Raw genomic sequence first — 21,082 nt, 5'->3', positions numbered from 1 at the left:
GGGGAGGGGAAACACAAAATAATGTAAAACTATTAAACAAGGAGAAACACAACTGACAAAAAGTTTCACCAGATATTTGAAACCCAGGATGGGAGGAAAAAACTGACAATTTTTAGCATGATTAACATATATATCCATATCTATAGCAAATAACCCAGCCTGCAAATAATAAAAGCACGAATAAATGTTTGATTGCCACTTTTGATGAATAATTATGCATGTTTTCCACCCGTTGTGAGAGATGTCATGTTTTTCTGTTTGTCACATAATTTCAGTCATCAGCCACCTGCGGCGCGTCTCCTCCACCTCTGCAATCGGCCGAGCAACTTTTAAAAGCAACACCGGAGCCTGCTGTTTGGGAACGGAGCCGTTTCTCAGTCAACTGCAGCAGCAATGAAGAGGAAAAAAGATAAAGTATAAATATATGCATATAAAGTATAATATTATTTTAGCTCTGACTGCTAGTTTCTGAAAGTTTAAGTAGTTACGTGTAGCCTCCTCCTTCCTGCCATGGCGTTTGTTGGCCACTTCTGACTTATTAGAGAAAAAAGAACAACGCCAATGAGGCAATAACTGCACTGGAAATGCTGACAGCTTAGACATCACTCCCAACCGTCACGTTTTTATTTGATAACTTGACACCGCTGCAGGTGAGGGCGTACTCCTCCTGGGGTTGTTTTGTGCTCGTCTGAACCAACCCACCGACATCCCCACTCTGTCAGGGTGTGGAGGAAGGTGAGGACGGACGCACCTAGCAGCAGAGCCGGGAGCTCCACAGGACAATATGCAGTAAGTGTTTAAATTCCTCCTCTTACTGATTATGTAGAGCTGGATGCATTGTGCACAGAACCAGTTTAGTCAGTAATAATCTTTTCTATTTCTTTAGGTTAATAATGGTACATTAGATTTGTAGTCAACAGCACAGAAGCAGAGTAGAAAACTCAGCTTTTCTTCCTTTTGCTATTTTAGACTTTTGTTTTTTATTGGCACTAAGACTAAACGACTTACCACAGGTAGGACTGAACTGAAGGGGTGTGATTATCATGTAATAAAAAAAATTTGGATTTCTTTATGTTAAAAGTAAATTAGAATGATCATGAACAACAAAAACATAACTTTGTACCTCCATCTATTTGCCTGATATCATTAATTAACCCTCTAAACTCTCTAAACTAATGGGAAACGTAAAGAACCAGCCTTGGAAACACTCTGGCCTTTATATATATATATATATATATATATATATATATATATATATATATATATATATATATATATATATATATATATATATATATATACACATTATAATAATTTGTAGATTTTTTTAGCATAATTGTTATTTGACATCAACTAAATATGATTAAACTTTAAATACTGTCAGGAAAACCACCAGGAGAAAATGAAGGTCATCTGATCTTTTACTTGTGCAACTTTTTTCCTGATGTTTTGAGAAAAAAGAGAGAAAGCGAGACAAAATAAATGAATACATCAACATCAACTCCTCTAATATCAACAATTAAAGCTAGAAAGAGGAAGTTTATGATCAGGTTGATCAAAGTTTAGCTTTTGCCAAAAGGTTCTGGGTCTCTCAGGAGTTTGGAGGACGGGGATTTTACCGCCTAGGACTTCCAGCGTTAGTCTGAGGGAAACATTTTGCTAAGTGTTGCCGGTTTCTCACTTTGGATCCAGATTCAAAGGAAATGCAAAAGAAAATATTTCAAATAGTTGTCTTAATTAGACGAGCATAACAAAGCATGCGACACATTGTGGTTTGGAAGTTGACCAAGGTTCCTGTTGATCCGGTTTGGCAGAACTACTAATTGGTTCTAGATCTTCTCATGTTTATATCTCTCATAACTCGGCTCCCAGAGAAGGAGTCGTCATCAGGTGCTGATCGGCCAATCAGAGGCAGACTTGCCAGAGTGGCCAGAAATAATCATTTTCTCCCACATCCGCTGGAGAGGATGAACTTTGTACTGGATGGCGCCCTCATTTAAATGAATAACAGCCATTTTATCATAAATTCTTATGCTTTTTGAATTTCTAAATCAGATTTTCATGTTTAATGGCGCTTATTGAAAACATAATTCCTCAGATTCTGGCATTTTGAAGGGCCTTGGAGGATTGAGGTTCTTTTCTCTGTGAAAGGACAAAGTTGTGTGTTTCTACACTGATTTTTGCTTTTAGTGTTTTTTTTATTTATTTTTTGTGGAAAAAAAATATTTTTGCACAGAACTCATAGCTCGGGATTATTTATTTGTCAGACATATCAAGCCTTTGCTTTTATATCACAACTGATTACTTTTTGCAGGGAAATACATTCATCTTTGTTGCTTTTTTTTTAGGAGTGAAAGGATTCAAAGCCATTTTTCTACACAGACATATTATCCATTATGCCACTTTTTTTAGAATTGTTTCAAACTGCTGAGGTCAGCTGATTGACTGCAGGCTGAAACACGGCACGTCTTCAAACCCAAATTTGGATTTCAATTCAGATTTTCCTGTTGTGTCGCATTTTTCACAGAGAGTTACAAAAGCAGATAAAAAAAAAACAATCCAACAAGTTAAATAAACTATTTCACCTGCTTTTTTAGACTTTATTATATTAGGTCCCCGTAGGGCAATTCATTTGCAGCAAGTAATAGTAATTATAGCAGCCATTATGACACGAACAATACAGACAATAGACAAGACAGAAGGATAAGAAGCGACTTATAAAAGTTAAAGGAGATCAATCAATGAGATGGTAAAGGTGCCTGGGCGGACGACTAAATGCAGGTTTAATACTGAATTCTTTCAAAGTATTTGGTGGTTTGAAGAAAGTAGTATTATCAGCAAGAGGATGGGAAAGGTGATGTTGGGGGCACCGGTTGAGAGCAGAAGAATTTTATAATGGAGCCGACAATCTGCAGAGTAGAAGAAGTAAAAAGTGCATTTAAGAAATTGAAATTAATCCGCTGTATAGATGGTACATTTCAAGCAGTTGTTACTTTTACTAAATCTGGCATATAGGCAATGAAAAAAGAAACTTCAGTTTTACTCGAGAAGGATTTTTACTACAGAAATGTTGCTGGACAGTTAGAGTGTCTGAGCTCCAGGAAGCTCTGGTTGCTTTGAGAGCGAGACGGGTACAGCTGCGGACTGGAGGTGTTAGGTTCAAAAGTTAGGCCTTTAGTTAGCCCTGTTTCCCTGTGTTTTATCATTATTTTGCTCCTTTTTTGTACTTCGGGCAGTGCACATGATTTTGGAATATTTGTAATTCATTTATGTGGAGTGGCCGCCTGGTGGATGTTCTGGCCGAATTGGAAAGTCGCCATTTGATGCGAGCTGTGTCTCCCCGGGGCAGACATTTGTCTCCATATAATGTAGTTCTGAGGAATAAAGCCCCACAATTGAAACAGTGATAAAAATAAGCAAGAATGTTAAAATAAAGATGAAGCTGATTTGAGAAAAACAAATTAAATTGTCCATATTTAGTCAGTGTTAACACCCGTTGTTAATTGCTCAACGTGGTCCAGCCAACGTTTAACGTCCTCATGGCGTCCCTTGTTGCAGAAGTACCTACTAGCAGCTTTAAGCTTGTCTGCATTGTTGGTTCAGGCATTTGTCATCATACTCTTGACAATACTCAACAGAAATTCCCATGAAGACTCTCGTTCTGGTCCATTGGAGTCCAACAGGCTTTTTCACTCTTATCAGCCTGATTAATGTGACTGACGTTGTTTCTAACCTGCTCTCTTTGTGTTGTGTTAGGGAGTGGGTGTGTTGCTTTTTCCGTGATTTTCATAACTAATCTGATCCAACCTGGGTCTGGCTTGTGACATTCCACTTGGCTTTTTAAAAAAAATGTAGTTTATCACAGTTTAACATTTATTGGGGAGGTGCCACAAATAGCAGTAATACTGGATGTTACAGATATTATTTCCAGTAATAGTATTACGCTGTACTCTACAAAGTCCACACACCAACGTTGCATTGGCGGTTTTTATGTGAATAAAGGCCTCACTGGTTGAAAACGTTTTGAAGTGATGGTGCTCTTAATAAACATTTTTCTTATGTATTGATACTGTAAGCGAATAAATCAAGATTCCCAAAGCAGCCTATGGCTAACAAGGGCAGATATTTCTGGTATTGGTGAGTTAATTTAGTAATTCATCCTTCACTACAGTGACGTAATCAAATGTCTACCACACAGGATGAGACTTGCAGGTCATTGCGTTCACGAGAACAAGGCAACACTTTAGCCTTAATGTAGTTTTATTTTTGCCGTTGTTGTTGAGAAACATGGCGTCAGATCCGGCTCTGATCCACCTAGCTGTGAAGCACAGAAACAATCAGAACCTTTATTCTTGTGACTTTAAGCGGCAACGAGGCTACTCTCCCTCCCTCACTCAGAAAACCTCCAACATGGACGCGCCCTTAGCCTGAAGATGGAGAGTTATGCCCACACCCACCCTCAATCTATTGTCTCTGCAACTCCACAGCATTAGGAAAATTGGCACGTCTCCAACATATCTTTGCTATGAAACACCTCGACATGAGCCAAAGCCCCAGAAAGCCTGGTGCTCAACCCACCCGCTGCTTTAAGGTGGCAGTTTGCATCCTGTTAAAGTCCGTTCGTGGGTTTTCTTCGTCTTGCTAATCCTGCTCGAGAACACTGCCACGAAGGAAGATCCCAAGTGTCCACTAGAGCAACTTCTTCATACCAACTACTAGGGCTGTCCTGATATCGATACTGGTATCGGTATTGAGCTCAATACCAGCACCAAGTACTCAATACTCAATACAATTTTCCTCCTGGGCTACGCTGGAACTCAAAGGCTAGATAACGCTCTATAGTGGTGCTATACACCAACAGGTTGTTTGTTGATCCACCAAAAGAAGGAGAGAGAAGATAACTGAAGCTCTAGCCCAATTCATCGCCCTCATTTTCAGTGGTCCATGATATTAAGTTATTTGATCTATGAGTACCAACTTATTAAGTTACTCACCTGTACACTGTGACTTTCTCCTGCATTGTCTACATTTCAATTGCTTTACTTTTAAATTCAGTGCTGCACCTTATACTGTATTTTAAATCTACTGTAAATGACAAGCTGTATTCTTGCACAAATGTCCTTTGCACAATCAATTCTGCACATACAAATGTTTTTTTTTTTTTTTTTTAAACTCACCTGTACACTGTGACTTCTCCTGCATTGTCTACATTTAAATTGTTTACTTTTAAATCACTGCTGCACCTTATACTGTAATTTAATTTTTACTGGAATTTACAAGCTGTATGCCACGAAATTTCGTTCTGTACGCACTCCGTGCATACAAAATGACAAAGTTGTCTAAGTCTAAGTCATTAAGTCTTCAGTATCGGTACTTGGAATGGGCAAGTGTCTAAACTGAAGTACTTGCACTTGGTGTAGAAAAAACTTGTATCAGGACACTCCTACAATCTACCTGTGTCAGAAAAACCTCTCTGAGAACCTGGAGTCGGCTTTCTCCGTCCTGGGAGAGGCCAGAAATTGAAAACTTCCTGTGGGACTCTGAATTTACCAAAACATTTCAGATGTGATTGGTCGCCACCCGGCAGAATACGCCCAGACCTTGAGGTTTTCACTTGAATTTCACATTACCTCTACTTCTGACTTCATCAACTTTGTCTGCTAATCAAAGCCGAATTTTATTTACAAATGCCCAAACCTGAATTGCAAACATATTTGCAGATATGTAAATACCTAAATGTTGCAGGTATTTTTTTTTCACAAGGTTATGAAGCTAGATTTACAAGCAGAAAACATTCATGGCACTGCAAGCATTCACTTTACCTGAAGCTTAGTCTTAATTGATGGTGGAAATAAATTACAGCAAGAAGAAGAGCTGGCATACTTCCCCTCTAACACCATATATGAAGAAGTTTCTGATTAGCCAATGAGGAAGGGGGGCATGAATAATTCAGGTGCTGAGATGCTTTCAGTGCTGTGAATATAAGGGTTTGCCTCATGCAAAGTAAAACAGGCAGAAATGAGATTAAAATTTGGTTTGGGCTAAAGGTTAAATTCCCAGTAAATGAATGTGCATCAACATTATCTAAAGTGCCAGGAAAGTGGTTGTATGTAGATGAATATTAAGACGTATCAGAGCTGAAAACTCATAAACCCACGTTCTAAACAAAAACTACAGACAGCCAGACCTTTTAGTACCAAACAAGTTAATATCAGATTGTTTCTTTAATGCAAAAAAATGCATTTAAATGCTCACCTCCATTAGAAGTCTATTTCCCCACCAGTAATCTTCGGCTCTCTCACATAACAGCTGCTGGATGCGCTCCATGGAGGGACGTCACCCATGGTTTCATTGTTTCTTCCTGTTTTAAATCGGATTTATTGCAAGGAAATACAATCTTTGCTGCCTCCATGCCTCAGAGTCAGAGCGAGCAGGTCAAATATGTTTAAAATGTATCAAAGGAAATAAAGATTTAGTTCCCCGTTAATGTTTTCCCCACAACAACAACAAAAATCGAATTAATTTACTCTCTGTGCTGAAAGTTAAACAAAATCTTAAAAGATAACGCGATAATATAATTTACACATTAAGAAGCTCATAGTAAAGCAGGAGAGCAATAATGTCGACATCTTGTAGCCTAGGAAAATGACTTTCCTCCTGTCTGCCTCTTCTATGCATCATTTTCACCAATCAGTGACGTCACAGTGCTGAGAAAAAATTATTTCCACCTTTTACAGATTTTATGTTGCTTTTTTGTCACAGTTAAATGTTTTCAGAATCATGGCTGCGTTAAATGAGGCAGCTAAGTCATACGGGTCCTAAAGAGGCAAAGCAGACCCAGACCATCATGCTACCACCTCCATGTTTGACTACATTTACATGTGTGCTTGTGAAAAATTATTCTGCCAAAACTATAGTTAAAATAAATCTACTCTAAGCTTTTACTAGTGAACCCAGAATGACGGATGGTTGAATTTGAATGGAAGGACTTTAGGACAGACAGGATAGACAGAAACAGAGACTGACAGGGTGGATGCATGGAAAAGATGGATGGGCTGTTGGAAGGGAGGGAAATAAAGTTATAAATTTAAGCAACTTCTGCGAAAAATCTAGCAAAATCAGTCTGTACCCACAAAACAAACTCACCTTGAAGCTGCAGCTAAAAAAGCAATAATAAAGCTAACATTTTCATCCATCAATATTTAATAAAACAAATCTTAAACATGATGAAATTCCTTAGTTATTAGCTTTTTGTAATTTCATCTGTAGAGAGAGAGAGAGAGAGAGAGAGACTAACAAAGTTGGTTTCAAATGGATAAAAATGACTGGAATTTGACTTTTAGATTAAAAAAAAAATTTAAATATGTATTTGGATAGAAAAACATATTTTCATTGTGGATAGAGGACAGAATATCCCATTCTCACCCATTTGTAGATCAATTCTGCCCTGACATAGTAAGGCAACCAGACCCACCAAACTGTCTGTCTAATCAGACAGGACACAACGGAGGAAAAACAGAATCCTATTCATCCTATTTTATTCATTCTCTCTTTTCCTGCACTTCCATAGAAGCGGCTTGATGCAGTGATTTCCCCATGACTCGCCTGGATCATCTTGGAGGAGGAAATCTGCTCCGATTTCATCTTACTTTTTTAGGTAAGTACATCAGAAATCTTCCTGCAGAGTGACGGATACTCATGTTTACTTTATGGGGGGGGAGGTAATCAGATAATCACCAACTACAGCAACTAAATAAAAACCTGCCTGAACAGCATCCTTTAACCTTCGTGGCCAAACAGAAAAATCAATGGGATGTCTTGTTGGAGCTCTGTCTCCCTCTAGCTGATTTTAATTCCTCACCTCCAATCAGAATATTGACTAACGTCATATTCACACGTTAACCGTCCTGTTTATTGCCACCCTTGTCAAATTTCAATCAATGGTCGTCTCTGGTGGCACTATTAGGTCCGTATGGTGTAATTTGTATGTATAGAAGCTCCTCTGAGGGCTCTTTCTGCAGGGTTTTATGGAAACTAATGAGCACCACTGACTGAGCGTGATAGCTTTTTTTTTTTTTTTTCCTCCCCTCACAAATAACCGTGGAGGAGCAGCAATCCTATCGGTTTGTTTGGGGCGTGAAGAGGCAAAAATGATGGTGTTGATGTGGCATGAATAATTGATGCTGACAGCATGAAGATGTAAGACAAAAACAAAGATCCTTCCCTGACTCACTACTTTCATTTTTTATACCTTGCACTTAATTGTGTAGAGGGGGTGGTGTTGGTCTTGGGGTGCGGTTGGCTCACAGGCCCTGCCGCCAGTCCCTGGCCCCCGGGCTATGGTGGTGCGGCTGGCAGAGCCCCCCCTCTCCGGGTGGGTTTTCAGAGAACAGGGGTCCCTATCGGAGTCAGAAGGGAAGCTGGCTTCCTGGGAGAGCATGAGGCTTCTCAGTCCTTTCCTCCCCATCCCCGGACTCCTCCCTCTGCCTGCTCCATCACGCTGACACACATGTAGGACCCTGGGGACGGGGGGGGGGGGGGGGTTGCTGGAGGGTCCCACTTTCTGGTGACGTCCCAGACCCCAATTTTATTATGCATCTTAGACACTTTCATTCACAACATTTTCACATTGGCACCACCTACACTGCAAAAACTGAACTTAAAATAAGTACAATTTTCTTAAAATTAGTGTATCCGTCCTTGATTTGAGCAGGTAAACAAGATGATCTGCCAATGGAATAAGAGTTTTGCACTTAAAATAGGATCAATTCATCTCCATCATCTTATTTCAAGTGCAGGATGTCTAATTATCTTATTTTAGGGGTCAAAATACTCATTCCATTTGAGCAGGTAAATAAGATGATCATTGGCAGATCATCTTATTTACCTGCTCAAATCAAGGACAGATACACTAATTTTAAGAAAATTTGACTTATTTTTAGATCAGTTTTTGCAGTGTACCTTCTGGAGGGGTGGTGGGGGTAGGGGGTGGACTGTGCCGGGCACCTCCTTTGGTACTCCCAATTTTAAACACACTCAAGAACAATATGCAACAACACAACATTTGAGCAGGCAAAGGCAGGGGTCTTTGTCACACCTTTGTTCTCCTATTGCCGTCTGGGGCCTGGAGGAGGAGCGGGCCACCTGGTCTGGGATCTTGACTGGGGTGTACCCTTGGGTTCCCACTAGAGTGGGAGTGAATGAGACTGTATGTGGCTTTCTGTTTGTTTATTTGTCAGGTTGGGTTTGTACTGCCCCCTCTCCCCAGGACATCTCAGGTATCCACTAAGTGTGCATCTTTGGCTCTTCACAACCACTGTTGAGCAATTTTCTTTTGGATAAACTTAACATACACAAGTGCACTCTCACAAACAACTTTTCTGACGTTCCCTCACTGAACACAACAAACATTTGTGTGGGGACATTTCAGGCTCTAGCAGGACGTTTGGCACACCCGGTCGTTAAAGCGGCTCTTCAGCAGCTTCTGTTGCTCGTCTTCGTTATCGCAGGATTCTGGCTGCTCAAGCCAAACGTGTTGTGTTCACTGACGAGCTGTCCTGTGTCTGAATAAGGTGGACGTCTTGTTTCCCAATAACTCGCACAACAAAACCTAAAATCTGTCATCTAGGACATTCTTGGCAAGCCAAAGTAATTTCTCAGAGGGAATTCCAGGCAGCTGTGTTTTGCACAGGCTGATATCGTCTCAGATGTTAATCAGATACCTGGTTTTACCGGCTCTTCCACCACCATAATGTCCGTCTTTACATTCCTTTTCAGGAACTTTCCAACTTTCTCTTTTATTCCTTATCGCCTCCATCGGCTCATGACTGATTCTAACATAAGGAGAATCTAATGATTGCATCCTCCATGTTGTTCTTTCTAAACCACCTTTCTTTTCTTTTTTCTCATTTCTTTTTCCATTTTTTTGTCGACTGGAAATCATATTCACGTTTGTTTTGTCAAATTTAGGGAAAATATTTAGTTTGTTTCATATTTCTTTCTCTCATACCGCACCTCATTTCTTTTCTCCATTTCCCCTCATTTACTCCACAGTACCGACATTTCTCTTCTCCGTCTTATTTTTTTCCATTTTATTCCATTTCCTCTTCATTTCTTCTTTTCCATCATATTTCCCTCTCCTCCCCCCCCCCCTCGTCCTGCTCTCTGACAGATCTGTCTGTTCTCCCTCTTGTATATCTCCTGTCGGTGATGGATGCTGGGCTGTACTTTAATGGATGGCTTGGCTAGTGATACCAGACGCAGCAGAGTGCGCTGACGCAGATCTCCAGCTTCATCTCAGAGCCGCTCTTTGAATTTTGACATTGTTGGCCAGACCCTGTTGTGTGCGATTTGTTCGTTTAAGCTCAATCGGTCACGTTTACAACTCTTTCTGCGCGGTTAAGGTTAAACCAAAGAGCATACCGTTGATTTTAGGTAGTGCTGTTAAATATTCTTTCAATGGATAATTGAAACGAGACTTATTCAAGATGTGAAGGCCTCAGAATTTCTTTCATATTAACCTTACCTCCACACATCCTGGCTAAAGCTGCTCCAAAGGAGCCGGATATGAATCATAATCAAAGGTGTTTCCACAGAATATTTCACTGTAACAAGGACAAATGTGTGGAGTAACTCCCAGTGTGTTCGTTTGTGTGCTTAAAGTTTCTGTGTGTGTCATCCTTGACTTCGTGAGGAGAAAAGATGAATGAGCCTTAATTTGGGTGAAACGGAGGTAATCACGAGGGGGGGAAGGAGGAAAGGAGGAAGGGGAGCCGAGGTTGACCACCAGAGGATGAACAAGCTTCTGTAAAATTTATTTCATCTGAGGGGTCAACGGGAACTTTCCTAACATGGATTTCAAAGATTGACATTGATTTTGCCTTGCAAGAGGAAAACAGAAAATTTTTTGATTAAAAAACAGCTCTTGGTGTCATTTAAACGCTTTCTATGTTAAACTGCATTTCTTTTTTTACTGATTGAATATCGGAATCAAAACAGTTTTATAAGTGAGAAAACATTGTACAGGGTGGGAAAACTTTTATAAGATGGAAAAAGGAGGAACAAAGGTAACAAAGGAGGTGAAAACATTTTCCCACTTCTTTGAGTGTCCATCTAATTTTCACCTTTTAACTAGCTAACCTAATCTATTTGTGCATTTCTTTTTTAAAAAAGGTTTGTTTTAGCTTACAATTTTAACTCCCAAACACTCTGAATGGACCCATAAGCCAATTAGCTCCATATCGGGTGACTTAAACAGTAAATAGAATTTGCTAACATCGTTAGCTCAACGCCGGCCAACAGAATCTGAACAGAACTTGTTAATCCAGTTAGCATGGTGATAAAACTGCTAACGCTAAGACGGCACCAGCTAATTAAAACGTTCCTGCTACAATTGGGGCCAAACTGACAAGGAAATGAAGTACCATCAGTGGTTTAACATAATTGAAGCCATAGACTTAGCAAAGTCTTACGATTTACACTTAATTCATGATTAGCTGGTTATCATTGTGTCCGAACCGTGCCAGGTATAGGTGTGCAGGACGAGGTTGGTGATTTGTCATCCTGTAGAATTATATTATTAAACTCTTGAGGTCAGAGGATTGTAGTTCAAACCAAGGCTTTATGACATCTAAAACAGAGTGAAACACATCTAAAACAGAGTGAAACAAATTACACATTTCCCTTTAAGCATGTTTTTGTTTCTTCTTTCTGACAGATACACAAACAGTTCTGATTGCTGAAATAACAGTGTTTTTATACTGCAAATAAAGCATTTGTTGTCGAATTATTGTTCTACTCGTATCCGTTGTGCGATTGAATAAAACCAAACCAAGCTCCCAGGCTGAATTTCAACCTCTGCCCACCTCTGACATGCTAATAAAAGCTGCCAAGATGATGTGATAGGAAGCTTACTGTCAGCTAAACGATACTATAGATATGTTTATCCAAGTTAATACTAACTGGTATTAGCATCATTTTTGCTAGCTTCAGGCAGGCTAACAAAATCTGCTAAGTTGCTGCAAACAAGCTCCTAGAAAACGCACAGAATCAGCAAATCATCCATGCAGAACTGCTAAAGGCATCTGCCAAGCTAGGCAGGTCCATACCGGCTAAAAGAAGCTTCTGATCAGATCTGATGAATTTTTCAACCCCACATGGTCGAGCTTTCTGGATGCGCGAAGCTAACTGACTCCGTAACGGCGGGTGGACAAAACAACACAAATTAGCATATTTCATGCTGTATTTTTTTTTTTTAAGTAATCCTTTGGTATTTTCTGTTCATAATTTCTTCGTTTAGTACAGTAAATGTTTATCAGGAATATTTAATCAGGCAGTGGCCTAGACGCTGTATGTCAATCGGAAAACTGTTCCTGCTCCTATACTGTTGCATTATACACACATTGAGACATTTTGACTTCTTAGGCTGAATTTCTGTCCATCCATGGGATGTTGACTATAAAAGCTCGTCATATTGGTCAGTTCCCTGCAGTTTTCAGCAGTGTGTGGCTCATTAGCAATCAAACAGACTGTGTTGCATCACTTTGTGACTGCCTCAGCATGTTCATCACAGCTCTCAGCAGGACACAGTCAAGCTGAGATGGTAATAAAATATAGAAGAAAAGTCATCATCCAGTCTGTATGACTCAGAGCTGGATTAAAGTGAAGCTGCTGCTGCGGTTTCTGCAGAATGAAGTCAACAATACACCTCCTGCGGGGAGCGAAAGAAGATGAATGGGAGGTTGGAGGGAAGTGACCTGCAGGCAGCCATGACAGAGGATCCATTATACAGTTGGAGTCTCACACTCTCTTACAGGCTGCCGTTCGGCGAAGAGAAGGCTTTGATTTAAACTAAATCTTAATTCTCCCAGAAATATTGCACCGTTCCGACCCTGTCATCTGCCACAATAAAACTCACAGACTGTAAACCCTAATGCGTAATTTGGGTCAGCGCATCCAGGCCTTCAGCCCTTGTTCAGTGTTCATGTCTCAGTTTTGAGGGAAACTAGATGCTACGATTTGAACAGCTTACTTCTGGGATGTTGTGTGCAATAATGGCAACAAAAAAAAAAAAGAAAGATGGCAGAAAATAAGCCCAGTTATGTCTTGCTTCTGGTTGGTGATGACAGACAATCTTTAAAGTAAAGGACCAGGAAATGGATAAACCACCACAGCACCAGATTTAAGGTTTCATTTCTGTTCACTGCTGACTGCATTGCTTGGTTTGCTTGAGCTTTAGGTCACAATTTGATGTTTGGACATTCGTCGTCTTTTATCCATCAACTACAGCAAGTCATCCAGGCCCATTCCTCTAATTGTCTAAATAGGAACGTTAACTTTGACAAAATCAGGTGTGCTGTACTTTGGATGCTGTTTTGGGTTATTTTGTGACCTCCTGAATAAGTGTCTTTGTTATTTGAGATATCATAGCCTACTTCTAGTTGTCAGAAAGGTTCTACACAAGTGATATTGTTTAAAGATCTGGATGAGGATAGCGAAACTAACTTCTGCTGTGTGATAATTGAGTTAATGTAATAGAATTTCAGCTTTCCCCCACTTAGGTAGAGGTGTGAATAGCGCTTTATTAATTATAAATGAGTGTCATGATTGTTCGTCTTGTAACTCACAGAAAACGGTTATCTAATTATTTTTTTACACTAAAGAAACCCAGACACCTAGCTGCTTGTGGGGTAAAAGAAAGGATGTCATAAAAACAAAAACGTAAATTAGTTGCTCGCAATTTATTTCAATGAAACAAAGTTTAATTGAAGTCAAATTTATCAGAATAAAAAGGGTTGAGCATTCTCAACGTTTGCCCTTCTGAAAACCCTCCAAAGGCAAAAACAGCTCAGACATGTTAAAGTTCCCTTAATATCTAGAATTCAACAATTAAAAAATATGATGATGATTCTATTAAATATTAAAATAATTTCTATTTATTCATGTTTAGACACTTAAACCAAGCTTTACAATCAGATGTAGTGTTGTCTTGCCTTCTTAACAATGACCGGTTTCCGTGCTCACCACACAGACCGCTTGTTTTACGGTATCCCACAATCCTTTGCGTGACATGACGTATCAGCACAGCCCCCTCATGAAAATCAACGAAAATGTCCGCAGAAAAGGGATCGCGCACATTGTAGTTCATTTTCAGAAGGCTGTAGCTGGATTTGACTCACGTAATGACGTCAGAGTTAAAGGCAGTCCGGAATCGGCACAGCGGTCCGAAGCTCCTTTCCTCCCAATGATAGTTTTGTCGACTCTGTGAAAGGTTACAGAACCAGAGCTACGAGCAATAATAAGTGTATTAGGATGGAGCCTTTGACTTTGTGATGCTCCCATTTTTAAACAGGGAGTGTTAGTATGCATTTGCATGTCGTTGAGTTTGAAGAACACACCGCCTTCTAGTGGCGTGGTAGATGAACTACACCCTCTTCCACTCGTGTTATCTGCATTATAACGTTGCCATGTACAGTCATGTTCAATAAATTAGAATATCATTGAAAAGTTAATTTACTTCAGTAACTCGTTTCACTGAGGGAAACACATTATTTAGATTAACACAGACTGATGATGATTTAAAGCCTTTATTTCTGTAAATTATTATTTTTTTCCCTCACCGCCAGCTAATAAAAACACAGCAGGTCAATAAAAAGCAACATTTCCTTTGGGGGGGCTTAATGAAAAAGAATGTTTACTACCAGCTTAAGGGTTGTTTTCAGCAGGTATTTTTAATCTAACAAGCCTCTTAGAAATGCATATTCTAGTTTATGGAATATGACAGATGTGTTGACAGAAACAGGAGAAGCGTGGATCTTTGTGTGCACAGGGCCGGAGGGAGTCCTCAGAAAGGTACCAGCGTGTCGTCGTATCTCGTCCGCTGGGCGCTGGGCAGCGTTTTGCTCTGGTTGAACACTCCAGGCATCTGGAGGTGAACTTCAGTCAATATTTTCATTGAGTTTCTGGAACATTTAGTTCAGTTTGGCGTTGTTTCAGGTGAGTGCAGGTCGTGCTACATGCCTTATTGCTGTTGAAAGATGCATAAAGTTCTGGTTTCGGTCCACATGTTGCCTCGTGAGAAACCGTTACTGTTGCCAAATGTCAGAGTTAGGTGATAAACTGTTCTCTCTTTCGTTTGGCTGTCATTTCATAAAGTTGCTCTTGCACATTTACTTCTGCACATAAACCTTCTGAATGTGATCAGGTATAAAACAGCGCTGTATTTGTTTGGTACCGAACCAACGGGGCGGCAACAAACACCCCTTCTGGTTACTGAACTCAAAAAGTTTTACCTGCAACTATTAACAAATCAGCGGCTGGCTTTTCTTGTGTCAGTACTGCTGCAGGAATCGGCACCTTGTTCATCTTCAGTCCTTCATAATAAAGAGCGAAGCACCTCCTTCTAATCCCAAAGCGCTCTGCAGGAAGGCGACAGAGGAGAGATTATTCATTTTTAATATTGGATAAAACAGACGGCTTTCACATTAAATCTGAGACGTATTGCATTGCTCAAAGTGTTTAAACATCATCTGAACCATCACTTATGAATGAATGTCCCTGCTGCTCCTCCAGGAAGCGTCTCTTTGATTTCACTGCAGTCACTTTCTGTAATTATCTGTCTTTGTTGGCTCTAAGGGCTGGAATGTGGCAGGGAGGATATGAAGCGGCCCTGCGATATTTTTAAGGCACTCGGGGGTTATTAAACTTTTCTTCTGTGGGAGAGCAGGTTTTTGCCATGCTCGGTTAGCGAAACTACAAAGAATTTAAGCTGCTTCCGTTTAGGACGGCACCAAGTCCTGGTGATCCGACGGATACCTGCTTCAGTTCACCTGAATGAAATGGCGGACTTCCCTCAGCTCTGCAGCGGCCCATTCGTCTGGTTCAGGTGTGCCGGAGAAGAGAGGCATGTAAAAGCTGTAGGATTGCAGCTGTGCAGGTGTGACATAACATAGATCCATCCATCAGATCTGGGAACGGGCTTTTCTGAGAGGAAATTAAGCCTGAATGTCTCTGCTGGAATTCGTTGGACTTTATTTTCAGGCTCCGGAAACCTTGGCACGAGTTTGGACTTGAGTTAGCTGATCACGTCGATACAATATTTGACTTTCTCACAATGTTCCAAGTTTCTGAGACACTGATTTTTGGGCTTTTTGTTATCTGCGAGCCATAATAATCAGAGTTACGAGAAACAAAGGCTTGAAATGTTTCGTTCTGTGTAATCGGTCAACAGAATGTGAGTTCTCTATTGTTCTCCAGTTTTGCATTGCATTGAAATGACTGTTGTCATTTCAGCTTTTAACTTTTTGTTCTCTTTTATCTTCATAGTAGGTACACCTGGTCTGACGTTCTGTTAGCTGTGACATCATCCAGAAAAGACAGTTCGCCCACTATTACCATCTAATGTAGAACAGATTACTGGATCAATGTGAGCTTCTGAGCTTTCTGTGTCTCTGCTCTGTCTTCTCTAACATAGAAAGTACTCCTGGATCAATGTGAGCTTCTGTGCTTTCTGTGTCTCTGCTCTGTCTTCTCTAAGCCCCAGTGGGTGGAGGCAGATGAGCGTTCACACTGAGCCTGGTTCTGGTTCTGCTGGAGGTTCTCCTCCCTGTTAAAGGGGAGTTTTCCTCTCCACTGTCGCTTCATGCATGCTCAGTATGAGGGATTGCTGCAAAGCCATCAACAATGCAGACGACTCTCCCTGTAGCTCTACGCTTCTCCAGGAGTGAATGCTGCTTGTCGGGACTTTGAAGCAATCCACTGGTTTCCTTATATAGGAAATGTTTGACCAATCTGTATAATATGATTGATTTTGACTTTGTAAAGTGCCTCGAGATGACATGTTTCATGAATTGGCGCTATATAAATAAAATTTAATTGAATTTCTCCTTCTGAAATGAGTGAAAATATTAAAAAAAAATTTTGTCAGTGGTATGATTTTTGGAGCTGTAGCTGTATTTCGCTCTGCACAACACGAGGAGGGCATTTCCACAGCAGGGTTAGCACTCAGTGAAAAAACAATTAGGGATCGCAATTTTCTAAGTCAAAGCATCATTAGGATCTAAATGCCTAGCTAATAAATCCTTAGACTTAGTCTATTTTACAAATTCATTTAGACCTGTCAACATTTGTTGTATTAAAACTGTATTATCAAATATATTGATAGGTTATTTTAGGGGTAATAATGTGAAATAAAGTGACCACAGTGTCAGCCGGTGCTCAACAGTTTGGCAGCTAAGATACAAGGAAGAGAGTGAGGCACAGTTTCAATTATGTGTAAAGGTTGTAAGAGTCTTTATTGACTTATTTGCTCTGAGAGGGAATCCATTAAACTGATCGATACTTAACAAAAACCTTAATCTCTAACAAACATTAAAATCAGCATAAATCAGACGGAGGTTGATCCGTAATTTTTTTTTACTGAAATCTTGAATCCTGCCGGTGTGGAAGCTACAGGATGGTCATGTGGTTTGATTGGTGAGTAAATAAAATGGTTGTGGACCGGTGTGAGCGGTGCTGTGGAAGAGGTGGACTGTGTGGGTGGTCACTCCGTTAAATTGACCCTCCAGCTGATTGGCAGCTAGCTGACACGACTCTGGACACAGTCGGGTGTTTCTGCTCGCCGCTGACTGACTGCTGGTCCACACCTGGATGATTAATTCACCTGGGGGGGGGGTGAAATACACACTCATGTGCGCACACACTGAGCAAAAGAATGAAAAAAAAAAGTGTTGACCTGAATGTAGCTGTGCTGAACTCTCTCTGTGTTGAACCTGATGTGAATTGACACACAAAAACACCCAGAATCCCCCAGGACAGGTCTGAAAGCTCTGAGCTGAGCCGATTACCTGCCACACACACACACACACACACACACACACACACCCTTCATGTTTCCCAGAGAAACAAGGCGGGGAAATGAAAATGTTTTCTGTAACAAAGCGTCTTGGTCATCCGTAGAGCTCCATCAGCTGCAGGATGCCCCAGCCTGTTTTTGAACGCTGCACAACTCCTGCAATTAAAATAAATGAGTACACAACACCTACATGTGCCTCATATGGTCGAACAGACAATATGTAATACTCACACATTATGTAGAATCATTGCACTCAGGAAGCACAAAATTGGAAGAAATTAAAACGGAATATTGTGTCGAGACCATGTTGTGGAATTAGAAGGCGACTCCGGTTTGGAGCTGCAAAAGACGACTTCTGTGAAGACTTGAGAAGCAGGATGTACGTTTTTATGCGCTTTCATCCGCTTATCTGGAACAAACTCCCAGAGGACTGTAAAAATGCTGAAACCTTGAGTTTGTTTAAATCGAGGTTAAAAACCTGTTTATCGTCGCCTTTAACTGTTAATGTGGAAGTTTGTAGTCCGTGTCTTTTACTGTAGCAGTGCAATGAGCTTCCCTCTGCTATGCTTTCTTTTTCTCTGTTTTTTGTTTTTGTTCATGCACGGCACTTTGAATTGTCTTATTACTGAAAAGCGCTTTATAAATAAACCTGCTTTGCCTTGAGACTCGACTTGAACTCGTGGTCCGAGACTCGAGCCTCGGTACCGGTTTTTATCTCCTGTAGTGAAGAGTGAAAGGAGGCTACTGACTGCTGCTCATTTTTTACTGTGAAAGGATGAGTTTAATTATTAGCCTGTGGTGTTAATGGCTCATTATGGGATGTTAATGTTCGTGTTAGCTATACCAGGTGGCTGGTTTTAATAAATAACGCTCTGCAGCGTCGACCTGAGGGTACAAATCTAAATGGTTTGTGTCCAGGATGTGCGGGGTCTGCAGAGATGTTAGCTGTCCTGTACAAGTCCTGGATAAAGGGAAGGTCGGTCCTGATGATCCTGTCTGCAGAACCGATTGTTGCACTTTGGCCGGTCCTGTTTTGTGGATGAGCTGTGGAAGGTTGGACTTCTTGAGTGGCTGCAGGAAGTCCAGTGCCGGCTGGTATTTTTTCTGAACAGCGTCTATGTGTGACGGCCATCTTGGGTCCAAGGAAAGGGTGGCTCCTAGGATCCAGAAATGAGTTACATTAGACGCTGTTAAGGACGATGAGGGAAGGCAGTGTGGGGGAGTTCTCCAGAAGTCCACCATCATCTCCACTGTCTTTAGTGGGTTGAGCTGCATTTGATCCACTTCCTGTCTGTCTGCAGACTCTTTAATGACCTGGATCAGACCAACAATCTGAAAACTTGACAGTGCTGATGGTTCTTGTGTGGGTGAAGATGCTCATGAGCCTCATCTGTTGGTGCCTGTCAGTCAGGAAACTGGGAATCTGCTGACAGGTGGAGTCAGGTGAGCTTCTGGTGGAGGACGTCTCAGTTGATGATGATGAAGCTCAAGCTAAAGTCCACAAAGACGATCCTGGTGTACGTTCCTGGGTGGCTGAGGTGGTGCAGACGAGTAGCCCCAGGTTGACTGACCTGCTTGTCTCGTTAGCGAACTGCATGGGGGTCCAGCAGGGGTTCTGCAATGTTCTGCAGATACTTTAAAATAGTCATTTAACCCCATGGTGCTTTTCTTGGGGACCTTGGTGATGGTTACGCGTTTGAAGCACAAGGGAACCTCACACAGCTCCAGACTTGTTGAAGATCAGAGTGAGAATGGGGGGCCGGTTGGTCAGCGCTTCCTGTTTCTGTTCACTTAGAAGTTCAAAAATACGTTATTTACTTTACCAGGCTGTCATTTATACCTTAGATTTTAACATCTTTATTGTTTAGAATTGAGAACAAAGGTTTTAAATGTGGATCCTGCAGCTCAGAGTGAGAAGAAAACCCTCAGAACTGTATTTTCAGATTGATAGACTATTTGAATTGTAAATTAAATGTTAAAGGACTAAAAGATTGAATGATAATTATTAATTGTTCATGTAATAAGTGCAGTGCAGGTTTGGATTCCTAACCTACAGCAATGTAGGGTTAGAGGTTTTTGTGGATTTGATGAAAAATGGTTTATTCCAGTCATAAGAGACTTTATACTCGACTTGGACGTGTCCCTCAAAGCCTGAGGTCAAGTGCCAAGCAGTGGCAGCTAGCCAGTAGAGAGCGCAAGAATTAGAAATTAGAAATGGCACAAGAAAAATGTAATAATTCAGTACAGTCACTCAGGAGAAGTTCAACCTGATCAGCTAAATATAACAATTATTCAGCAGTCCACAGACAGAAGAAGACGATACACTGAGACCTGGTTTACCTGAAAGGTTTGGCTGACAGCATGTAGAGAGGCTAATACTTTATTCTGCTTTTCTGACTCTTTTTTCATCAGCATCTCACCCAGCATGGATTAAGACGGGTACGGCCGATTTTAAACACTTTTCAGAAAAGGCAAAAAGACATGAACGGTCGGAGATTCACATGGAAAATGCACTACGAATAGCCATGTTTGGGAAAATAAATATTTCCTCTCAACTAGGGCTGGCTATCATGTAGGATGAACCGATACGATTCTCTATACATAGCTCAGCTTTATTTGATTTAACTTCAATATTAATATTAATTACTTTCAAATTAATGCTCAAAGTAATTCAATAAAAAAAACAGCCAAATATTATATTTATGTTCAATAAATTGAACACTGATATATTAACAGGAAAATAAAGCGCATTTGGTTCAATGCATTTATCACAGAAACCTAAAATGTGCCCAAACGTCTAAATTTTAGGGACGAAGGAGCTTCTAAAATCCTGTCGACCGTTCCGTAAATTCGTCTCACTTGCTCTTCCTCTCTGTGAACAGTAATGGCACGCTGTAATAACGCCCCCTAGGGGTTGGGAAATATATCATATTGAAAGCTAGAATATCGATATTAAATCGTTTTTAAAAACATCGGTATTAATCTCGATTTTTATGCACAGCCCTGCTCTCCACCGATGAAGGCTACAGGTTAAGAATCCGCCAGCACAATGAGGAAGTTGACAAAAACAGGCACGTTCTATCAAAAATAACACTGTGTGCCTTGATGAAGGCAAAAGCTCAGAAAATACGGGTGTTTTTAAAGGATCGGTGGATTTTGTAGCATCACCGTCAAATCCCATCCCAGACTTCAACCACAGAGTTATTGAGAAATTTGCTTCTCTCAAAGATA

The 21,082-nt window shown here is 40.6% G+C and overlaps 1 protein-coding gene across 2 annotated transcripts in view; it reads left to right on the top strand.

Annotated features, from left to right (window-relative positions):
• The first annotated feature begins 254 nt into the window (after positions 1–254).
• Positions 255–21,082, top strand: part of LOC105937125 (nuclear factor 7, ovary) — a 47,546-nt gene continuing 26,718 nt past the window's right edge. For both annotated transcript variants that reach the window (XM_036149245.1, XM_021324425.2), the window contains exons 1-3: positions 255–414; positions 651–789; positions 7,571–7,657. The gene's annotated coding sequence lies outside the window, so the exon portion shown is untranslated. The remainder of the gene's footprint in view (positions 415–650; positions 790–7,570; positions 7,658–21,082) is intronic.

Source organism: Fundulus heteroclitus, chromosome 17 (assembly GCF_011125445.2).
Source record: "Fundulus heteroclitus isolate FHET01 chromosome 17, MU-UCD_Fhet_4.1, whole genome shotgun sequence".
Classification (NCBI taxonomy): Eukaryota; Metazoa; Chordata; class Actinopteri; order Cyprinodontiformes; family Fundulidae; genus Fundulus; species Fundulus heteroclitus.
The sequence above is the reverse complement of the archived record's forward strand: the minus strand, read 5'-3'. Positions and strand labels throughout refer to the sequence as shown.